At 40.0% G+C, this 18906-nt stretch overlaps 1 pseudogene; it reads right to left on the bottom strand.

The window, feature by feature from the left end:
• Nucleotides 1-1303: 1303 nt before the first annotated feature.
• Nucleotides 1304-13512, bottom strand: LOC116644196 (annotated as a pseudogene).
• Nucleotides 13513-18906: the final 5394 nt, after the last annotated feature.

The following is an 18906-nucleotide window of genomic DNA, read 5'->3' on the forward strand; positions in this document are numbered from 1 at the left end:
TAGGCACATGCCTCCATGGATCTTAGTGGTTAGCCAGACTGGTGCACTAATTCTGGTGGTCAGTGATTCTAAACAAGACATTTGAGGGGGAGCCGGAATCATGCTTCTTACCCACAACCCTTGGATATACATGGATTAAACACAATGGGGACTCTGAAAAAGCTGCAGAGTCTAGGCTTCCCCTTCTATAGGGTCTGAAATGACGTTAAAATTTTTACCTCCCATGTGATGATTTTCTAGAAGAGTACTTTGTAAACAATAAAGAACCATGCACAGATGGGGGAAACACTGTTATATGGATGAGTATGCTGACCACAGACCAGAAGGGCCTGAGAACATCATTAATTGCAAGAGTCATACGTTATTTTAAGCAAGTGCCTCGTGCCAGGCATGCTGCCAATGATTGCTAATCCTCACAACAACCCTGTGAGGGAAGGGCTGTCATTGCTTTGATTGCTAAGGAAACTATAGCTCCAAAAATCTCCAAATCACATGAAGAGGAGATGACAAAGATGACAGAGCTGGGCCCACAGCTCCAACCTTCTGAGCCAAGGCCTGTGCAAGGAAACCTTGAGGCCTGACATCAAGCCCGCCCTCTCCACACATGCCCCAGAGAAAGGGACTAACACACTTTTCATCAAAGGCTGGTGGGAGGTCACCCAAGTCACCCTGAGATTTTGCCATCTGGAATACCACTCAAAACTTTTTTAAATTTCGTATAAGGAAATACTTTCTTTAAAAACTATTTTTTGCTTAAGTCCATTCTATAAACCCAGAGTTAAGTCACTATGGTTGAAGTTGAGGGCAAGAGTGGCCTGAGGCTCCAAGGGCTCCTGGAGTACCATTTGAAGGTCACTTATGAAGTAAATTGGTGAATGAAGTAAGCTGTGAGACATAAAGAAGGTGCTGGCTTTAGTTTCCAAAGAATAAGATGGGATTCTTGCTGACTTGCTCCTGCATAGTCAGCCTGGGGGAGGGCTGTGGAATTCCAGGCCTGCCACATGCATTGAACTTTGAAGTGGACAACACCTCCTCTGTGGCTAGGCCCCAGCAGTCATGCCCTGGCACTCACTGGTAGGAAACATTTTCACCATCTTAGGTTTAGTGAGTTTTATTCTTCAAAGAAGTGGATTATAAGGTTAAAAACTGCAGTATCCCTTCCTTTTTTCTTGCCCTTATAAAAGCCATCAGCCGATTTTCTGTCTCAACAAAAGTAGAATGTTCAAGTTCAGATCTTGGTGTAGGATCAACGGCAGATCCGCACCTCTGACCCCGGGGGCAGGGGCTAGCCAGGATGGCTCACCGTTTGGCTGCCATCAAACCGACCTCCTTCTCATAGGCGCCAGTGATCATGCCCATAGAGGAGCTGACCATGTGCGCAGTGTTCTTGCCAAACTGCTGGAACTGTCCGTGGCTGTTAGTGGCTCAGCTGTTCCTGAAAGCCGTTGTTGGGCAGGAAGCTGGACAGCAGCACCACCTGGTTCAGGCGTGGGAGTCAGCAGGACTGTGGCTGGTAGGCTTCCAGAGGTGCCGGGTGGAGGGCGGCAAGGGAGCAGAGCGGAGATAGTGACCCTGTTTCACCTCCACATGATGGGAGCACTCAGCAACGGGGCCCTCGAAGTCGCAGGGGCATGAGATGAGTGCGTCGGTCACAGGCACCTGCACGTACTGGATGTCCTCGTATAAGGTGTTCTCTGCCTCCACCGAGACGTTGATGACTGTGGTGATCTGGCTGCCGGACAGCTTGAGCTTGTTGCTGCGGCCACACCATTGCTGATGTACGGGCTGCTGGTGATCTGTGAGGGGCCGTTGGCCCAGGCTGCCGGAACCGAACTGGGAGGGCACCCAGGCTGCGGTCACCAGGGCGGAGGGACAGCGGCCAGCAAGGAGCGAGGGCTGCGACTTTCTGTAGGACTGAGTCCTCCAAAAACTCTCAACGGTCAGCGGGGGGCTGATTCAAGGCGTAGTCGTGCCATCAGTTCTCAGGAAAGGGTCCGGGGGAGAGAAGACAGGTCATGACCTTGCAGCCACAGCTCCTACCGGCAGTGCTCTGGTTTCCAGGGTAGGCACAGATAGGCTGTGCCTGGTGGAGGTTGAAACCCCGGCCTCTGCTCCCTGGCCGGCACCACCCTCCCCGGCTCACCGGGTTACCCGCCCACGATCCCGCAACCCCACTGCAGCCCTGATGGAAATCGAGACTGAATTTTGTCGGGCATTTTAAATAAAATTAAGTAATTCCTCCAACTTTCTTAAAGAGTTGAGATGCAGTTTGCTGATTCCTCTAAGCACAGAGGAAAACTCATTTAGTCTATGGTATTAGACATTAAATTCGAAACAAAAATATTGCAAGTAGGAGCGTTTCACTTCGTAATGGATCTTAAAGAGAAATCGCTCTCTGAACTTTAAGATGCGACTTCAGTAAGGTCTATCTAAACAGCTCTATGAGAGTTGGGCCCCAAGAGCCAAATGAAAGACTCCCCAAAAGCAACCCAGAAGTCAGAGAAAATATCCTCAACTACACAGAAAGTTTTACTACTTTTTAAGAGATATCTGTGTCTCCATAAAAGCAAACACCTACATTAGCTCATTGTTCTCAAGTGCCTGGATAGTTCATTACTGCCTGCTGATGTTACTGATGTCATTCAGGCTGCAGCCTAGAGGAATTCCAGGCCTGCCACATAAGGAAACTATAGCTTTCCATAAGGAAACTATAGCACCAGACTGCAGCCTAGAGGCTTCTGAGGGAATATGACCCTGCCAACACCTTGATTTTGGACTTCTAGCCTCCAGAACTGTGAGAGAATAAATTTCTGTTGTTTTAAGCCATCCAGTTTGTGTGTGATACTTTGGTACAACAGCCCTAGGGAACTCATACACCTTCCAGTCTTTCACTCATGAAAGCATACCTTACTCCAAGCAAATGAGAGGGACAGTAGTAGGAAAAGCTTTGAATTCACTCTTTGAAACCAACATTATTTCCCAAACATCACTATTTTAAGTATAATCTGTAACAAATTACTGTGACACACTTTGCAACCAATTACAATACCCCGGAGCAATTTACTGCCTGAGCTAGGAACTGTTAACCCAACACTTTCATTCTACTGAGGAAATGGAGCACCAAAGAGGCCAAGTGGCTAACCAAAGGTGACATCGCAATTTAACTGTGTTCCTTACCATGCCTGGCCCACCATGTTCTAGCCAAGTTCCTTGAGCACAGGTAGAAAAAGACCACCTAAGGAATGTAGAAGATACCTCACCATTGTTCACATCAGTCTCCAAATTTCACCATCTGACTCCAGTTTAAATCATTTTGTGCAGGATGGGTGAACACTGAGACTTCCGTAAGGAATTGTGCTCTCAACTATGACTCTGAAGGCTGATAAAGTGATTTATTCAGGCTGCCATGGAAACTGAATACCTGCTCAGTGTGTTGAGGATTAGGATGTGATACAATATCTTGTGTCAAGGCATAGACCTTGGGCAAGAGAGGAAGAGCATCACCACTTTGATATTGCTACTGAAAGACTCAATTATTATTAAACCCTCCTTGAATAGAAAGACTAAGGGTGAGTTTATCAATAAGCCTGCTATATAATTTTGAAGTGAGTGATTTCTTTGAACCTCAAATAAGAATCTAATATAGGCTTCAAAAGGTAGCCAAAACAAAATGTCAAAAATCAAAAAAGAGACTTATAAGTGCAGTTAACTAATATTTTTAGCTTCAAAAGATGTCCTTTCTGTTAGGATGCTTGCCCAACAAGACGACTTTGCTGAACTAGACTTCTCACTGTAATAGTCCTATTTGCTTCCTGCTGATATATAAGTGCTAATTTAGTTCTTATTGATGTTTCACAAAATAATATATCTCTTACTTTTGAGACATAACAGTTATAAGAAACTAACTGCTCTGCCAGTAAAAAGTTCCCATCTACTGTTTCTTAGAAGAAATTGAAGAATTACATAGGTAAACTAAACATTCAAATAACACCTCAAAGGGGAGTCCAAAAGTCATCAAATAATCTAATACGGGAGTTTGGGTCTAAATACCTGAGTTAAAGTGTGATAACACCCACGAGGCACTAGATGGAGAAAGAGTCAGGGGGCAATGCTGAAAGATGTCAAGGGTCCAGAAAAGCCAACAGATCTGCCTTCTAGCCAAATGTGTTGCAGTGGTATCTATATGAGAGAAAAAGTGAGGGCTAGGAACCAAGCAGAAAGAAAGCCAAGAATAAAACAGAGAAACAAGGAGATTCTAGGCAATTTAATAAAACTGAAAGGTCCTAAAATGTCAGTGAGTCAAAGTGGACTAAAGATATGATGAAGTGTTTTTCTTAATGCACACAGCTGACTTTATTTCTATATTAAACAAGAAGGGTGATTTGGTCAAAAAAAAGTTGGTCTTCTCAAAACCACTTACCTCCTTAGCTGGTCACATTACTGTGACTTATTCTAGTCTGTAAATATACCTTCCTTGTCCTCAACCCTGAAACAGTGTTATCCATTACAGTATCCAGTACATGTTATCCATTATAGAATTGCTGTAATTGACTGGATCAGTAGGAAACAAAAGGACCAAGACCTGGCAATCCATTGTCTAGCCAGCAGCTAATCAAAATACTTCCTCAAGAATTTCGATTAATAGATATCCCAACTGTACTCAGTGGGTAGAACATTAATTCAACTAAAGAGCCATGTGACTTTGAGCTCATTGTTTTGGTACAGACAGATGTGTCAATAGTGGACACTAACCTGCAGGAAAAGAGAATGGATCAACATAAAGAAAGAGGCAAACACTTGAGAGCCTGTGATTTAAGAAATCTTGAAAGGGAAAAATGGGAAGAGTACCTGTCTTGGTAACTGATGGCATAACATTTCTCCATTCTATCACCGTATGTCTTTTGATAGGAGCATTTAGTCCATTTACATTAAGGGTAATTATTTTTAAATTTTATTTAAATTCAATTAATTAACATATACTGTATCATTAATTTCAGAAGTAGAGTTCAGTTATTCATCAGTCGCATATAACACCTAGTGCTCATTACATCACATGCCCCCCCTAATTCCCATCACCCAGTTACCCTATCCCCCCCACCACCCTTCCAGCAACCCTCAGTTTGTTCCCTATAGTTAAGAGTCTCTTATGGTTTGTCTCCCTCTCTGTTTTTATCTTATTTTTCCTTCCCTTCCCCTAAGTTCATCTGTTTTGTTTCTTAAATTCCACATATGAGTGAAATCATATGATATTTGTGTTTCTCTGACTGACTTATTTAACTTAGCATAATACCCTCTAGTTCCAACCATGTCATTGCAAATGACAAGGTTTCATTCTTTTTGATGACTGAGTAATATTCATATATGTATACACACACACACACACACACACACACACACATCTTCTTTATCCATTCATCTATCAATGGACATCTGAGTTCTTTCCATAGTTTGGCTATTGTGGACATTGCTGTCATAAACATTGCTGTACAAGTGCCCCTTCAGATCACTATGTTTGCATCCTTTGGGAAAATACCTAGTAGTGCAATTGCTAGGTCTCAGGGTAGCTCTATTTTTAACTTCTTGAGGAACCTCCATACTGTTTTCCAGAGTGGCTGTACTACCTTGCATTCCCACCAACAATGTAAGAGGGTTCCCCTTTCTCCACATCCTTGCAAACATCTGTTGTTTCCTGACTTATCAATTTTAGTAATTCTGATGGTGTGAGGTGGAATTTCATTGTGCTTTTGATTTGTATTTCCCTGATGCCAAGTGATGTGGAGCATTTTTTCATGTGTCTGTTAGCCATTTGTATGTCTTCTTTGGAGAAAAGTAGAAAAGTCTGGGGTGCCTGGGTGGCTCAGTCATTAAGCGTCTGCCTCCAGCTCAGGTCATGATCCCAGGGTCCTGGGATCGAGCCCATCAGGCTACCTGCTCAACGGGAAGCCTGCTTCTCCCTCTCCCACTCCCCCTGCTTGTGTTTCCTCTCTCACTGTGTCTCTCTCTGTCAAATAAATAAATAAAATCTTTGAAAAAAAGTAGAAAAGTCTGTTCATGTCTTCTGCCCATTTCTTGACTGGAGTATTTGTTTTTTGGGTGTTGAGTTTGATAAATTCTTTATAGATCTTGGATACTAGCCCTTTATCTGATATGTCATTTGCAAATATCTTCTCCCATTCTGTAGGATGCCTTTTAGTTTTGTTGACTGTTTCTTTTGCTGTGCAGAAGCTTGTTATCCTGATGAAGTCCCAATAGTTCATTTTTGCTTTTGTTTTCCTTGCCTTTGGAGATGTGTCTAGCAAGAAGTTGCTGTGGCAGAGGTCGAAGAGGTTGCTGCCTGTGTTCTCCTCTAGGATTTTGATGAATTCCTGTCTCACATTTAGGTCTTTCATCCATTTTGGGTTTACCTTTGTCTGTGATATGAGAAGATGGTCAAGTTTCATTCTTTTTATGTTCAGTTAGCCACAATATAGTACATCATTAGTTTTTGATATAGTGTTCAGTGATTCATTAGTTGCATATAACACCCAGTGCTCATCACAACATGTGCCCTCCTTAATACCCATCACCCAGCTACCCCCATCCCTTCTCCCCCTTCCCTTCTGAAACCCTCAGTTTGTTTCCTGGAGTCCATAGTCTCTCACGGCTTGTCTCCTTCTCTGGTTAACCCCCTTCAGTTTTCCCTTCCTTCCTCTATTGTCCTCCATGCTATTCCTTATGTTCCACATATGAGTGAAACCATATGATAATTGTCTTTCTCTGCTTGACTTATTTCACTTAGCATAATCCCCTCCAGTTCCATCCATGTTGCTGCAAATGGTGGGTATTCATCCTTTCTGATGGCTGAGTAATATTCCATTGTATATAGGGACCACATCTTCTTTATCCATTCATCTGTTGAAGGGCATCTCAGCTTCTTCCACAGTTCAGCTATGTGGACATTGCTGCTATGGACATTGGGTGCATGTGCCCCTTCTTTTCACTACATCTGTATCTTTGGTGTAAATACTAGTAGTGCAATTGCTGGGTCATAGGGTAGCTCTATTTTTAACTTTTTGAGGAACCTCCACACTGTTTTCCAAAGTGGCTGTACCAACTTGCATTCCCACCAATAGTGTAAGAGGGTTCCCCTTTCTCCACATCCTTGCCAACATTTGTTGTTTCCTGCCTTGTTAATTTTTGCCATTCTAACTGATGTAAGGTGGTATCTCAGTGTGGTTTGGATTTGTATTTGCCTGATGGCTAATGATGATGAACATTTTTTCATGTGTCTGTTAGCCATTTGTATGTCTTCTTTGGAGAAGTGTCAGTTCATGTGTTCTGACCATTTTTTGACTTGATTATTTGTTTTTTGGGTGTTGAGTTTGAGAAGTTCTTTATAGATCTTGGATATTAGCCCTTTACCTGTAGTGTCATTAGCAAATATCTTCTCCCATTCCATGGGCTGCCTCCTAGCTTTGTTGACTGTTTCCTTTGCTGTGCAGAACCTTTTTATCTTGATGAAGTCCCCAAAGTTCGTGTTTGCTTTTGTTTCCCTTGCCTTTGGAGACGTGTCTTGAAAGAAGTTGCTGTGGACGATGTCAAAGAGGTTACTGCCTATGTTCTCCTCTAGGATTTTGATGGATTCCTGTCTCACATTGAGATCTTTCATCCATTTTGAGTTTATCTTTGTGTGTGGTATAAGAGAATGGTCCAGTTTCCTTCTTCTGCATGTGGCTGTCCAATTTTCCCAGCACCATTTATTGAAGAGACAGTTTTTTTTCCATTGGATATTTTTTCCTGATTTGTCAAAGGTTAGTTGACCATAGAATTGAGGGTCTATTTCTGGAGACTCTATTCTGTTCCACTGATCTATGTGTCACTTTTTGTGCCAGTACCATGCTGTCTTGGTGATCACAGTTTTGTAATATAGCTTGAAGTCAGGAAACATGATGCCCCCAGCTTTGTTTGTCTTTTTCAACATTTCCTTTGCGATTCAGGGTCTTTTCTGTTTCCATATAAATTTTAGGATTGTTTTTTCCAGCTCTGTGAAAACTGCTGATGGTATTTTGATAGGGATTGAAATGATTGTGTAGATTGCTTTGGGTAACATAGACATTTCAACAATATTTGTTCTTCCAGTCCATGGGCATGGAACATTTTTCCATTTCTTTGTGTTCCTCATTTCTTTCACAAGTATTCTGTAGTTTCTATAGTACAGATCCTTTACCTCTTTGGTTAGATTTATTCCTCTGTATCTTATGATTTTTGGAGCTGTTGTAAATGGGATCGGTTCCTTAATTTCTCTTTCTTCAGACACATTGTTAGTGTATAGAAAAGCAACTGATTTCTGTGCATTGATTTTGTATCCTGCCACATTGCTGAATTGCTGTATGAATTCTAATAGCTTGGGGGTGGAATTTTTTGGGTTTTCCAACATAAAGTATTATGTCATCTGCAAAGAGAGAGAGTTTGACTTCTTCTTTGCTGATTTGAATGCCTTTTATTTCTTTTTTTTTTTTAAGATTTTATTTATTTGACAGAGACAGAGATAGTGAGAGCAGGAACATAAGCAGCGGGAGTGGGAGAGGGAGAAGCAGGCCTCCCGCCAAGCAGAGAGCCCGATGTGGGACTCGATCCCAGGACCCTGGGATCATGACCTGAGCCGAAGGCAGATGCTTAACGACTGAGCCACCCAGGCGCCCGCCTTTTATTTCTTTTTGTTGTCTGATTGCTGAGGCTAGGACTTCTAGTATTATGTTGAACAAAAGTGGTGAGAGTGGGCATCCCTGTCATGTTCCCGACCTTATGGAAAAGCTCTCAGCTTTTCCCCATTGAGAATGATGTTCACTGTGGGCTTTTCTTTTCTTTTTTTAAATTTAATTTTATTATGTTATGTTAGTCATCATACTTTACATCATTAGTTTTTGATGTAGTGATCCACACTGTGGGCTTTTCATAGATGGTTTTTATGATTTTGAGGAATGTTCCCTCTATCCCTACACTCTGAAGAGTTTTAATCAGGAAAGGATGCTGTATTTTGTCAAATGCTTTTCCTGCATCAATTGAGAGGATCATATGTTTCTTGCCTTTCTTTTATTAATGTGCTCTATCATGTTGATTGATTTGTGAATGTTGAACCACCCTTGCATCCCAGGAATAAATCCCACCTGGTCGTGGTGAATAATCCTTTTAATGTACTGTTGGATCCTATTGGCTGGGATCTTGGTGAGTATTTTGGCATCCATGTTCGTCAGGAATATTGGTCTGTAATTATCCTTTTTGATATGGTCTTTGTCTGGTTTTGGGATCAGGGTAATGCTGACCTCATAGAACGAGTATGGAATTTTTTCTTGCATTTCTGTTATTTGAAACAGATTCAGTAAGAATAGGTATTATTTCTTCTTAAATGTTTGGTAGAATTCCCCTGGGAAGCCATCTGGCCCTGGACTCTAGTTTCTTGGCAGGTTTTTGATTACTGCTTCAATTTCCTTGCTGGTTATTGGTCGGTTCAGATATTCCACCTCTTTCTGTATCAGTCTCGGTAGTTTATAAGTATCCAGGAATGCACCCATTTCCTCCAGATTGCCTAATTTGTTGGCATATAGTTGCTCATAATAAGTTCTAACAATTACCTGTTTTTACCTGGCATTGGTTGTGATCTCTCCCCTTTCACTCATGATTTAATTAATTTGGGTCCTTTCTCTTTTCTTTTGGATAAATCTGGCCAGAGGTTTATCTTTCTTACTAACTCTTTCAAGGAACAAGCTTCTAGTTTCATTGATCTGCTCTACTATATTTCTGGTTTCTAAATCATTCATCTCTGCTCTAATCTTTTTATTCCTCTTCTCCTGCTTGGTTATTTGCTGTTCTTTCTCCAGGTCATTTAGGTGTAAGGTTAGCTTTTGTATTTGGGATTTTTCCAATTTTTTGAGAGCGCCTTGGATTGCTATGTACTTCCTTCTTAGAACTGCCTTTGTAGTGTCCCATAAGTTTTGAATTGAAGTATTTTCATTTTCATTAGTTTCAATGAATTGTTCAAGTTCTACTTTAATTTCCTGGTTGACCCATTCATTCTTTAGCCTCCAAGTGTTTGAGTTTCTTCCAAATTTTTCCTTGTGGTTGAGTTCCAGTTTCAAAGCACTGTGGTCTGAAAATATGCAGGGAATAATCTCAATCTTTTGGTATCAGTTGAGACCTGATTTGTGATGCAGTATGTGATCTATTCTGGAGAAATTTTCATGTGCACATGAGAAGAATGTGTATTCTGTTGCTTTAGGATGGAATGCTCTATATATATCTGTGAAGTCCTTCTGGTCCAGTGTGTCATTCAAAGCCCTTGTTTCTTTGTTGATGTTCTGCTTAGATGATCTGTCCAATGCTGTGAGTGGGGTGCTGAAGTCCCCTACTATTAATGTATTATTATCAATATGTTTCTTTACTTTGGGCATTAATTGGCTTATATAATTGGCTGCTCCCAAGTTGGAGGCATAGATATTTATAATTGTTAGATGTCCTTGTTGGATAGACCCTTTGAATATAATATAGTGTCCCTCTACATCTCTTACTACAGCTTTGGTTTAAAATATAATTTGTCTGATATAAGTATTGCTACCCCAGCTTTCTTTTCAGGCCCACTAGCATGGTAAATTTTTCTCCATCCCCTCACCTTCAATCTTGAGGTGTCTTTAGGTTCAAAATGAGTCTCTTGTAGACTGCATATGGTTGGATCCAATCTGAGACCCCATGTCTTTTGATTGAAGCATTCAGCCCACTTACGTTTAGAGTAACCATTGAAAGATATGAATTTAGTGCCATTGTATTGCCTGCCAAGTCCCTGTTTCTGTAGATTGTCTCTGTTACTTTCTGGTCTATGTTACTCTTGGGGTCTCTCTTCTCTTACAGTATCCCCCTTAATATTTCTTGCAGGGCTGGCTTGGTGGTCACATATTCTTTCAGTTTCTGTCTGTCCTGGAAGCTCTTTATCTCCCCATCTGTTCTGAATGACAGCCTTGCTGGATAAAGTATTCTTTGCTACATGTTCTCATGTAATACCCTGACTATATCTTGCCAGCCCTTCCTGGCTTTCCAGGTCTCTGTGGATAGGGCTGATGTTATTCTGATGTTCTTCCCTCCATATGTAAGGAACCTCCTCTCCCTGGATAGTTTCTTTGGCTGTAAGATTTGTCGGGGTGTTGATCTGTTTTTATTGATTTTTGGAGGGATCCTCTCCACGTTTTGGCCATGAAAGCCTGTTTCCTTCCCCAGGTTAAGGAAATCCTCAGCCATGATTTGCTCAAATATACTTTCTGACCCCCTCTCTCTCTCCACCCCCTCAGGGATACTAATAATTCTGACCTTGGAATGTTTCATGGCATCATTAATCTCTCCTAGCCTACTAGCTGCCTATCTCTGTTTTCCTCACCTTCCTTCCTTTCCATCAGCTTATCTTCTAGATCACTGATTCTCTCTTCTGCCTCATTTACCCTGGCTGTTAGAGTATCCAGTTTAGTCTCCATCTCATTCATAGAATTTTTAAGTTCGGCCTGATTAGATTTCATTTCTGCCCTTAGAGATTCTACATTGTCACTAATGTTTTTTCAAGCCTAGCTATTGACTTTATGATTGTTATCCTGAATTCTATCTCTGACATCTTGCTTCTATCCATATCCATTAGTTCTGTGGCAGAGGACTTTTTGTTGAGAGTTCCAGCCTAGTCATTCTGTTGAGGGATGGTTGAGCAAATGAACAGAGTCCAAAATATCAACCATGACCCAAGCAAGATGCACCGTAACAAAATCCAGAGTGGTCAGAAGCCACCATCGAAAAACAAAGCCAAAATGAAACACAAGAATAAAATTTAAAAAAAAAAAAAAAAAAAAAGAAAAAAAAAAGGGCAGAGGGGAAGAGGGACTATAATCTCTCAATGTGGACAAAGCAGGGTGTTCCATTTGTTCCTCAGTGGATTTTGGTCTCTGTGTTAGAAGATACTACATCCCAAAATTGCAAGGGAAGTAAAACATATATATATATATATATATGGATAAAATTGAATAGAGTGAAAAAATGACTAAAGTGAAGCATATATCTATAAAAAATATAGGTTTGAAAAAATATGTTAAAAAAGCGACTATGAAATATAAGTTGATATAATAAACATCTAGTTGAAATGAGAAAAAAGTAAAAAGAAAAAAAAACATAAAAAGCATAAGAAAAAGAAAAAAAGAAAAAGAAAGGGAGAATTTTATCTAAGACTAAACAAGTTGTGAGGCAACACCTGGATTTCAATATACTGTTTTCCCCTGGCTTTGGAATTTTACAGTCATGTGGGATCCATAGGGTTGTAATCCACTTGTTCTTCCAGACTGTCTTCTGGGAGCGGGGCCTGCCACACTGTTTCTCAGGTAACCCTGCCTGTGTGGAGTTGCCCAACCCCCTGTCAGGGGAATGGGCTCCGTGGAAACTGGTCCTCTGTGTGGCTTTTTTTTCCCTGGAGGCTTTCTGCTCCTCTTCAGAGGATCAGAGTAAAAATGTCCACACCCAAACCTCTGTCCCAGAGCAGAAAAACCGCAGTCTGCCCTCTTTAATAAACCCTGTAGCACAAACAGTCTCCTCTTCTGTATGCCCACCAAGAACTGCAGTTCTCCCGAGGTGTGTGCCCACTGCAACTCTCTCAGAGGTAGTCCCAGGGGCCCGGGAGTGCCATGCCCTTTGTTATTCTAAAACCATGAGCGGCCATGGGCTCACATAAACACCTGAAGCTCCTGGATCATATCTGGTGCCACTCCAATGTCTTTTCCAGGCCACTACCGTCCTCCGAGTTTTGCCTGGTTGGGCACATGTTCCAGACTTTTTCAGGTTGCTCAGGAAAAGAGCAATTACCAACCAGCCTGGCTCGTGCTTTATGGCGATCAGAGCTGAGATTCCCTTCCTGGGCTCACTGACCATAACTTGCTTCCTGGCTCCACTGCTCGGGCACTACCATTTCAGGCACCCCCTTTCACTCTGTGGGTCCTCATATCCTGAGACCATAATGCCCTACCTAGAATTCTGCCTTTTCATTTCCAGAGCCCCTTTCAGAGTGGGATGTTTCTTACTAGAGCAGATTTCTAAGGGCTCTGATTTTATATCATTTTCTGGTAGCCGGCTTATGGAGTCTCCCTCTCCCCTCTGTTTATCTTTTGATATTTCCCTGCAGATTCACGATTCTGCACCTCTTACCTTGCAAGAAGCAGTCGTTTTTCTGCTTATAGAGTTCCAGATATATTTTCTTACATCTCAGGCTGAATTTGTGTGTGTTCAGAATGGCTTCATAGATATCCAACTAAATTTGAGGGACCAGATAAAATGAGGTCCACTACTCTGCTGCCATCTTGCCTCCCCCCTAGCATTTCCTTTTGATTCTTTCCTATCCACCTTTCTAATTACATTACCCATCTGTTCTTGCATGTTGTCCACTTTTTCCTTTACAGCCTTTAGTATATTAGTTATAGTTATTTTAAATTCCTGGTCTGATAATTCCAAAATTTCCACCATTTGTGAGTCAGGTTCTGACACTTGTTTTGTCTCTTCAGACTGAGTTTTTTCTTGCCTTTTAGCATACTTTGTAAATTTTTTCTTGAAATCCTGATAAGATATGTTGGGTAATAAGTACTGAGGTAAACCACACTTTAGTGTGAGGTGTTATGTTTATCTGGCAAGGGGTTAGGCTGTGTTTAATGTTTCTTAGAGCTGTGTCAGCAGCTCAATTTTCTCTAGTGTCCTTGCTTTTGCCTTCCCTTTTGTCTTTGAGTTTCCCTAGAAATTCCTTCTTAAATAGAGTCTTGTAGCTCTCTCAGTCGTAATCCCCTTTTATACTGGGGCACTGTTAATGTGTTAGTAAGATATTGAGGAGGGAAACCATTCTATAAAGTTATGATCAAGTCTGTTTTAGTGGACCAGTGTACCTGGGTGTGACCTTCAGAAAGTTTCTTAGCCTTTTTTTCTTGATTTTATGTGCAACAGGAAGGCTAGAAGGGGATGATACTGCTGTCTAATTGCCCCTTCCCTATATCAGATAAGGCTCTGGTAAAGTAGACAGAATATTCTAGGCTTATTTCAAAACGGTTACTTCCTACATTCCCCCCCCCCCCCCCCCCCCGCTTCCTACATCCCCCTGTGCAGCTGGGATCAAGAAGCTATTTTTCTTAGACACCTGGTTGGCTCAGTTGGTTAAGCATTTGCCTTTGGCTCAGGTCATGATCCCAGAGTCCTGGGATCCCCTGGGGTCCCTCTGCCCCTCCCCCCACTTATGCTCTCTCTCTTTTGCTCTGCTCTCTCTCTCAAATAAATAAATAAAATATATTTTTAAAAAGAGGCTATTTTTCTTTGTTCTTTCCTGGGAGAGCCTGGTGAGACTCTTGGAAGTAAAGGAGATCCCCTAACAATCCTCAGAGGTTTTTAACCCTCAAGCTAGTCCACACTCAGCCTCCAGCGATTTGTCAACTACTGTTTAAGTGTTCCTACTAGTTGTAGCTTCAGTGGATTTTGCTCCTGATAGGCTGTGACACTCTGTGTTCACATGTCTCCCTAGTTTTCAGGGCAGTGATCTGCCTTGAGACTTCAATTCTCTGATTAATCTAAGAATAGTGTTTATTTTAATTTTGTTCAGCTTTTTTCTTGTAGGAGAACAGGAGAGATGACTTCTATGCCCTTCATATGTTAGAGCTGAAACCAGAAGTCTAGTACATTGATTTTTGAATGTCAAATCTATTTTGAATTCCTGGGAAAGATATCACTTAGTCATGATTTATTAGTATTAGTAGGATTAGTATCAGTATTATTTCTGGACTCAATTTACTAGCATTTTGCTCAGAACTTTTGTGTTCATAATGAATATTGGTCTGGAGCTTTCTTGTAAATATTCTTTTCAGGTTTTTTAAATCAAGGTGGGGTGCATTCTTTCCTGCTCTGTTTTCTGAAAGGGTTTATGTAAGGTTGGTATTATTTCACTTTAAATATTTAGTTCAATTCACATATGAAGTTCATTATTCTTCTGTTATTCCTTTCCTACCTTCCTTGGGTGAGTTCACATTTTATTATTAAATTTTATTTCATGTTTTGGCCTTTTAGCTATATATTTTTTAATACTTTTAAGGAGTGCTGTATCCCAGAGATTACAATGTGATCTAAGTTATTGTTGTCTGTCTTCAAATAATATCATACTACCTGACAAATAGTATAAGAATTCCAAGTCTTTTTCCACCCCTCTATTTTATTCTTGTTGTCTTATATTTTACTTCTACATATGTGATAATTCCCATAATGCTTGGTTGATATTTTTAAAAGCAATTTATCCTTTAAAAATTAAAAATATGCACATATACACACTCACTTCACTGTGGTCTGTGTTTTTTCTACAGATTTAGTATTATATCTGGTATCATTTCTCTTCAGCTTGAAGAACTTTCAGTATTTCTTATAGCACAATTCTGCTGAAGATTAATTTTGCTTTTGTCACTCTGACAATGTCTTTATTTCACTTTCCTTTTTAAAGGATTTTGTCTCCTGATAGAGAATTCTAGGCTGTGTGTTTCTGTTGTTCATTTATCACTTTAAAGGTGTTGTATTGTCCTATGTCTTTCATTGTTCCAGGTAACATGTTGACTATTATTTATATGGATTTACACTGTACATAATGTGTCTTCTTCTTTTTCGTCTCACTCTGCCTAAAAGCTGAAAATCTACTTTTAAAATTTACTACTTAGCTTTGTTTTTTTCAGCAATCTGGATTTTGTGTTTGAATAGGTGTGATGTTTGTGTTTATCATAGTTGGGGGTCATGGAGCTTAAAAGGTCTGTGGATTGCTACCTTTCATCAATTTTGGAAAGTTTTAACTATCTTTTTGAATACACTTTCAAATAGTTGTTCTGTCATATATATTAAGCCATTAAGTTTTTGGATGGTTTGTTATACAACCAAAAGGAACTGAGAGAGAAATTGGTACCCAGAAATGGGATGTCGTTTCAATAAATGCCTGAAATGTATAGTATTATTTTTAGAGCTGGCTGGTGGTGGGAGGTTGGGAAAATGTTGAGGAAACTACTACAAAGACTGAAAAACTGGCAACCCATTTGGTGGTATTTTGTGGTATTTGGAACGTACTTAAACAAAGTTTGGATTTGGGCAAGGAGATCTCCCAGTGAAAATTTAAAAACACCAGCTGCCTCTAGCTGCATATAAGATAACACAAACAGGAAGAACTCAAAAGAATTGGCCGGTTTGCAATTTGAATCATACCAGATTCAAACCTAATATTGTGTTTGATAAAACTTTTGAGGGTCCTGCGATGGGATGAGCATATGTTTCAAATGGAAGAAGCATGAATAATTCTTGTCTCTTGTGGACTTGTGGTATATTATTTTACTGACTTCAATCTTCACTCCTTCCTATAACTATGCTCTTTGTCATGTAAATTTCAGTACTTTCCCACTCTGACTCTGGGCTTGGTCATGTGACTTTCTTTGACACTATATGGTTGAAATGCCAGCACGCCAGTCCTAGCTTAGCCTTCTAAAGATTTTGTTTAATGCACTTGCACTCCTTCAACTTTGCCATCACCACAGGAAAGTCATGCCCAGGTTAGTTCACTGGCCCCCTGAGAAGCATAAAGTCATATAGTTTAGAGCCAACATAAAAACATATAAATGAATTAGATAAACCACATGAGTGAGTGAGAAGGCCAGCCAAGATCATCCACATTTAGCCTAGATCAGCAGAACACCTCAGAAGTATGAAAAATATGTTTGTTAAATATCATTGAGACTTTGTGGTTGACTAATAGATAGCCATTTTGTAGCAATAGCTAACTGATGAAGGGAGTATCCTGAGAGTTTAGAGAAACCTTCTGTAAATTCTGAGAAACTAACAAATTGTAATGCTCCAGGCATGTGCAGTGCACAACTACCAAGTTTGTGCCTTTGAAAGCAACTCCCCTTCCTTATTTTTTGACTGTTGATTTGCTGATGTGCTTGAAATTTTACCATTTAGGCTAAGGCACTGCCTTCCTATAGTCTGCTATTAAAATAAAAATACCCCATGAAAATTATAACATATTAAGCCATTATTGACAAGTATTGCACATCCATTTATCAGATAACCCAGTTGGAAGAAGGATTATACAGAGTTTGGTCATGGGCAAATCGGTAAGCCAGGAAGAGTTGGGCAGTGGTGGAGAGGTGGGCAGAAGCTAAAAATAAATATTGCTTTTCACAGTTTTGTCTTAAGAACTACCTGTCTTAGGGGGTTAATTTAATGAATCAAATAGTATTAAATATAATTATGTTTACATAATATAATTTAAAGCATTGTTATATATATTTCACTTTATAGACTATGAAACAGTTCTAGCGATCTATAAAGACTGGTAAGGAACAATCAAACTACTGATGCACTTGAAAGTATGATGAGGCATTGGCTTGAAAAATGATGAATTATTGAAATCTATATCTGAAACTAATGATGTATTATATGTTAGCTAATTCAATTTAAAAAAATTTTAAAAGGAATTGGTTTGGATTTGAACACAGCAACTTTGTCCCTCGTTCTCCAGGATATGGCTGCAACATAGATTTGTAGTATTTATTTTATTTTATTTTACTTTATTTTATTTTATTTTATTTCTTACTAAATTTTACTCTTCTCTTATTTTGGGGGGGCACTGCCAGTGTTTTGTTTTTCTTAACTGTTCAACAATCTATTATCTGGGTGTCTGCTTATTAGCTCAGATCAGAAATGATGTTGTACTCAGTTTGCTCATGGTATGAGACATGAGGTGCTCTGACTGACCCTGCCTTACTTGATCAGTCAAATAAGATGTCATGAGAACTGTTGCCCTTCTGGTATGTCCACTGTCCAGGACTCTTGGTATCTTAAGCCAAAGATCAGGTTAAGGTGCTCCTTGTGGTTTTCTAGATCTTTATGAGTTTATCCTTCAACCTCTCTGAGCAGAGGCAAATGACTGAGCTGTGTATAAAATAAGAATCACTGGGGTACCTGGGTGGCTCAGTTGTTAAGCGTCTGCCTTCAGCTCCGGTCATGATTCTAGGGTCCTGGGATTGAGCCCCTCATCGGGCTCCCTACTCAGAGGGAACCCGCTTCTCCCTTTCCTTCTGCCCTTCCCCTGCTTGTGCTCTCTCTCTGTCAAATAAATAAATAAAATATTAATAAAATAAAATAAAATGAAATAAAATAAAATAAAATAAGAATCACAAACATTGACAAAATAGACAGTGTTTCTTCCCCCAACAAATTCTATTTCTTTTCCTTCTAGGATAATATTAAAGAATACTTGAATTTTACCCACACTATTTTTTCAGTCATCCACTGGTGAAGTCCCTTTCCTTGAATAATTTATACATCAGCAATAGGGACTACATTCATGGTTTGCTCATGGTTAAGCTCCATGAATATGACCTTAGATAATATTCAGAATATTCTTCATTATTTTGAGTGTGAAGGGACAGAAATAAAAAACGATATTATATCAGTGGAATTTGAGATCATTATAAGCAATTGTTATCTGTGGATGAAGCTAGCTACAGTCTTCCCAAGGGGAAGAGTTAAGCTTGTCCCATTTAACACCAATGAATTTACCATATTTTATATGGTTTTACATGCAGATGTGCATATGTACATGCAGTTTATTCAAGAGTACAATTTTGATAATTTGTCCTTAGCATCCTCCCTTTCCCCAGAATTTTCTTTCTCTAGAAGACAGTTCTGCCAACCCAGTGGCCATCTGATAGTAGTAGGAATGTATTTGGGGAATAACTAATTGTGATGTTCTAGCCAAGTTTGTTTTGGATACAAAGGCATTTAACAAAATGATACAGAAATTTCATTGAAACAAAGTACCTACAGATATTTCGCACAAATTGTGACTGAAAAAGT

This window comes from Phoca vitulina, unplaced genomic scaffold, assembly GCF_004348235.1.
Source record: "Phoca vitulina isolate PV1807 unplaced genomic scaffold, GSC_HSeal_1.0 scaffold29, whole genome shotgun sequence".
Lineage (NCBI taxonomy): Eukaryota > Metazoa > Chordata > Mammalia > Carnivora > Phocidae > Phoca > Phoca vitulina.